Source organism: Pseudophryne corroboree, chromosome 4, assembly GCF_028390025.1.
Source record: "Pseudophryne corroboree isolate aPseCor3 chromosome 4, aPseCor3.hap2, whole genome shotgun sequence".
NCBI lineage: Eukaryota > Metazoa > Chordata > Amphibia > Anura > Myobatrachidae > Pseudophryne > Pseudophryne corroboree.
This window is the reverse complement of record NC_086447.1, coordinates 761,986,869-761,992,868: the sequence shown is the minus strand read 5'-3', so window position 1 is coordinate 761,992,868 and position 6,000 is coordinate 761,986,869.

The following is a 6,000-nucleotide window of genomic DNA, read 5'->3' as shown; positions in this document are numbered from 1 at the left end:
CAGAGAGTCACCTGAGGTAGTGGTCTGAGTAATAGTCTGCAACAGTGACGTGCCGCTGGCGGGGGCTGTGTGTGAAGTGTGGAAGGGGATGGAAGGAGCAGCTCAGCGGGAGATGCAACAGCTGGTTACTGGCTGGAGGGTGCCAGGAAAACTCAGGAAGTGGGCGAATCACATCTGTAAAGGGCAGGGCAGAAGAATCGCTGAAGGCAACAGACTGAGGTAAATTAAAAGCCCATTTACCCCAACCATCAGTTCTTATTCTTTGGCCACTGGTGACCTGCATCAGGGAGCATTATCTCGCTACATCAGCATTACTCTGAAGGCAAGCTAGACTGAAAAAGCCACATCAGGGAGAATTACCTCACTGCGTCAACATCACTGAGGACAGAGATTAAACCTAATAAAACAGTTGTCCTCTGCCAATAAGGGTTCACTATATTTGGTATAATAAAACCTAGTCTGGACTAAGGTACCAGGAGTTGTTCTTGGCACGGGCAAGCAGTGCCTGGGGTGCTGCAGCCTGCGGGTGCAGCCGCAGTCACCCCGCAGGCGCCTGCTGCCTACCCGTACCCCGCATCCCACTCCCTGACCGCAGCAGACGCCATGGGCTGTGTGGGTGTCCACAGCAGCCGGCTCCATCGTCAGACACTAAAGGTCATAATTGACCTCTAATGTCTGTGCGGTGCTGCTATGGGAGAGACATCATGACTTCTCTCCCATAGAGAGGAGCGGGCTGCCAGAGACGGAGCAGCAGCGGCAGCAGCGGTCGGGAGCATGAGCAGGGCTGGTAAGTATTGTTTTTTGTTTATTTTTTGTGTTTGTAAGCGGCTACTAGGGGGCACAGCAACAGGGAGCATAACTACTGGGGGCACAACTACTGGGGGCACAGCGACAGGGGGCACAACTTCTGGGGCAAATCTACTGGGGGCACAACTACTGGGGCAAATCTACTGGGAGCACAACTATTTGGGGCAAATCTACTGGGGCCACAGCTACATGGGGCACAGCTACTAGGGGCACAACTACAGGGGGCCACAACTACTGGGGCAAATCTACAGGGGGAAAATCTACAGGGGGAAAATCTACAGGGGGGCACAGCTACAGGGCACAACTGCAGGGGGCACAACTACTGTGGTCATAGCTACAGGGGACACAGCTACTGGGGGCACAACTACTTGGGGCAAATCTACTGGGGGCACAAATACTGGGGCAAATCTACAGTGGACACAGGGGGCACAGCTACTGGGGGCACAACTGTGGCCACGCCCCTCCCCTATGAAGCCATGCTCCTATTTTTGCCGCTCGCTTTCGGCGCGCACTAACTGTTTTACCAGGGGGGGGGCCAGTGGAAACTTTGGCCCTGGGCGCCACAAGGTGTAGAACCAGCCCTGTAAGGTACTTAAGTAAAGTTGTGTAATGTACTGAGTTATGTATTTACACTGATATGCAATGAAGTGTAATCGGAGAGATGACTGTAATATTGCATGGAGTGTATGGCCCTGATTCAGCTTCAGCTGCAGTTTTGTTATTTTAGCAAAACTGCAACTAGCTGTGATCGCATGCTTGAGGTCGCAAAGCACAGGGCAAGGCCACCCAGCATGCAAATACCCGGCAGCGATGTGATCGTAATGCAATTTGTGGATGCCCCCTGCCTCCGCAGCCAGGCTGCGAAGGCAGGCGCAGCGCCACCATTTTCTGGGCCGCACCGGGCGCTGGTGATGTCACACAGCCGACCCGAACCTGCTCCCATTTTTGTCACCTTGCCCTTCCAATGCCGCATCACCATCTTAAAACGCCTCGTACTGTCCCACAAACACCTCTGCCTGTTCATCAAACAGAGGCATCCGTATAACTGAGATGCGATTGCATCTCACTGTGTGCACTGCGGGGGTGAGTGGGGAGATGTGATCGCAACTCAGTAGCAACTACTACTGAATACCCCCCAATGTTATTTGTTACATATTACCAGTGCTATTTTTGTAGGAAAATAGGTGCAGGAACTGTAAGTTCGGGGCAGAGGTGAGCAGTGATGTGGGTAGAGCTACCAAAGGGGCGTGGCATCAATTGGTACATAAACTTTTTTTTTAAACACATAATGTCCCAAGTACTGCCATATTTACACATAATGTCACCAGTAGTGCCAGATACACATAATGCCCCCAGTAGTGCCAGTTTCCCAATGCCCCCAGCAGTGCCAGATACACAATGCCCCCAGCAGTGCCAGTTGAACAATGCCCCCAGTAGTGACAGATACACAATAAACCCAGCAGTGCCAGATACACAATGCACTCAGCAATGCCAGTTACACCAGTACTATTTTTGGGGAAAAATAGGTTTAGGAACTACAGGTCTGGGGGCGGAGCTATTAAAAAAGTTAGAGATAGACAGAAGATAGATAGTTTTTAGAAAAGAAGGCACTCAAAATGGACTTTAAAATAAAACTTATCTTATGGAAAATACATTTCTCTTACGTCCTAGAGGATGCTAGGGTCCACATTAGTACCATGGGGTATAGATGGCTCCACCAGGTGCCATTGGCACTTTAAGAGTTTGAGAGTGTGGACTGGCTCCTCCCTCTATGCCCCTCCTACCAGACTCAGTTTAGAAAATGTGCCCGGAGGATCCGGTCACAGCTAGGGGAGCTACATAAGAGTTTTTCTAGTTTTATTATTTTATTAGAGTTTAGGCACAGGGAGGCTGTCTTCGTGGGACTTGGGGGAGTAGTGTCCGTCCTGCGGGGTCTGAGCCACTATCTCCGCTGACAGGTGTTAAAGCTGATTAACTTTCAGGAAGAAAAAGCAATACCTTAAATGTATATCTGTTCAGGCTGCTGCGACCGCTAAGCATGTGTGCGTAAAACCCCTAACAGATGCGTACACGTTGCGTAAGCACGCCGTCACGTTGTAAGCACTGAGTAGCTACACGTGAGGCGGAATACACTCTATAACCCCTAGCAGGAAAGGAATATGACACCAATTGTATTTAAAATGTTGGGATCCAACCTTCAAACAAATATTTACTCAAAAGGGGGTTACAACAATAATACAATCACATAAGAGAAGAGGCTACAATCAATGGATACATATGTTTATTCGCCAGCGCCACCCGGTTTCCGGTCCTCAGTCAATCTGGAAAGATGACCTTCAGAGAATTTGTCTGACCGACCAGGTAGCGTGGCTTTTATACATTTGTCCAAATCATGAAACAATGGAATCTGTATTCTCTTCACCCATAGGTCAAAGGGCTGGTCATTTACAGTACAGGAGGGGGTCATAGGTCAGTTTGAATAGGTGGGCGATGCCTGGTTCAGGTGCACTTGCAGGTGGTCTCCACTAGGTTCCCGCCGAATATCAAGAGTACAGTAAATACAGTTAATATTAATATTCTGTTCCTGCGCATATCTATGCGCAGGAGTGTGCTATCTTCTGCAAACTGCTACCGGAATATTGACCTTACAATACTGTACAGCTGGATACCAAACACCACCTCCTAACCTAATTCTGTCCCCTCATATCCTGTAAAGGTGAATCCCTTTGTTGTTGTACCTTTTAAACAAATGTAACTCGCTGGTGTGGTGCATGTAGACTATGTGTAAATTATGTGCTATGTGAATTTAATATGAGATATGTCTTTGTGGCTTTTCCATGCGAATGCATATGCTACCGTAATTACTCATACCACGCGCTAACACGCACGACCGCGTGAGCGATTATATGTAACTGTATGTGCACGCATGGCAGAACAAGCACCCGCACGGAGGCGTTTGTACGTGATGTGTGTGACAATAATATTTTCGACTTCGACACAGGACACTGAGATCCTGAGGGTGATGATCGTTAGTCGCCCGCAGCATGCCGCCACCCTCTAACAGAGCCAGAAGATAGAAAATGGTGAGTTATGGCGGCACAAGGGTAGGAGCACAGCTCTGAAGGGGCTGCGCTCCGGGGACGGCTCAGCGGCACACGGTGTTGCCGCTATGAGGGGCGTCCTGAGCCATCTTCTTAATACCCTAAACTGGTCAGAGCCACTAACCGGAGACTGAATCCCGAGGATAGTGACAGAATCCTCAGTACACAGACGCTAACCGGAGACTGAATCCCCCGGCTAGTGACTGAATCCTCAGGCCAGTATAAAGAATTTGTGCGAAAAGATGTGCCATATTCAGGGGGCGGAGCTTTTCCTCAGAGCGGACCCAGCAGCGTTCAGTGCCATTTTCCTGCCTGCAGCTGCTATTACACAGACGCTGACAGGGAGATCTGTCCCTCCAAGCAACTCCAGCTATCCTGTGTGGTACCAGGGGGTTGTCGAAGGGGGGGAGGCTGTGTAAAGTCTGTGTAGTCTATTAAGGTACACAGATAGCGCTGGTAGTTTTATTCTACCTCAAAAAGCGCTGTGTGTGTGGGTTGGCTCCAATCTCTGTGTCTCTCTGTGGCATGCTTGGGGAGGAAACTGTGTCTGACATTTCCCTGTGTGTGGGTGTTTAATATCTCCCATAGCCATGTCTAGGGACTCTGTGCCATATGCTGCAGAAGATGTTTCCTCTCAGTAAGAATCCATTCCATGTACACAGGAATGTAATGCCTTGTCTCAGATCCCTATTGTTGAGACTGAGTGGTTAACTTCTATCAAAGGAATGATTTCTCAGATCTCTACTAGGGTAGCTAATACTGAGACTGAAACTTAAGTGTTAAAGACATCTATGGCAGTTTGGTCAGGCTCTGTTCCTATTCCTGCAAAATCCCCTAGCATGTTCCCACAGAAACGTGCACTTGCCCAAATTATGCAAGATGACACGGATACCAACTCTGAGGGGGGCGGCATCCCTTGCAAAGGGGGTGCAGCTCATTATTGAGGCCATCAGAGATGTGTTAAACATTACTGACACAACACCTGAGCAGGTTGAGGAGGCCTTCTTCACTGACAATAAGAAAGCCTCGCTAACCTTCCCTGTGTCTAAAGAATTAAACGCTATATTTGAAAAATCCTGGGAAAACCCGGAGAGAAAAATTCCAGGTCCCAAAGAGGGTTCTGGTTGCTATTCCCTTCCCTGAGGAGGATAGGAAAAAATGGGAAAACCCACCCATTGTTGACGCATCTGTCTCCAGACTGTCTAAAAAGGTGGTTTTACCTGTCCCTGGATCTACCACATTAAAAGAACAGGCTGATCGTAAGATTGACACTACGCTCAAATCCATTTACACTGCTTCAGGAGTGGGGTTAAGGCCCACTATTGCCTGTGCATGGATTTCTAAAGCCATAGTAAAGTGGTCAGGCACATTACTAGAGGATTTGGATACAATGGATAGAAGTGACATTGAATTGTTTTTACGTTACATACAGGATTCTGCGGGGTTCATGGTTGAGTCCATGAAGGACCAGGGTACGCTGACTGCGCGGATATCTTCCATGTCGGTATCAGCTCGCAGGGGACACAGGTCAGGCTCTATTTGGGGAAGCATTGGATGCTTGGATTTCCACAGCAACTGCCGGTAAGTCACCTTTCCTTCCCTCTGCTACGCCTCCTACACAGAAACCATTTTCTTCAGCAGCTTCGCAGTCCTTTTGGACCGCTAAGGCACAGAAGTCAAAGCCTCCTACCACCTTCTTTAGAGGTGGTCGGGCGAAATCCAAAAAGCCTGCTCCCACAGGCTCCCAGGACCAGAAACCTGCTTCTGGTTCATCAAAATCCTCAACATGACGGTGGACCGCACAGCCTGGAGGAAGGATTGGTGGGTGCGAAACTCAGGCATTTCAACCACATCTGGGGGTCGTCCGGCCTGGATTCCTGTGTACAGGATATTGTGTCCATGGGGTACAAACTGGAGTTTCAAGAACTCTCGCCTCACCGATTCTTCAAATCAGGCTTGCCAGCCTTGCTGACAGACAGGGCTATCCTACAGGAAGCCATCCAAAAATTGAAAAAGTCGCAGGTCACTGTTCCAGTTCCACCTCATTTGCAAAACAAGGGTTATTAATCAAACCTTTTCGTGGTACCGAAAC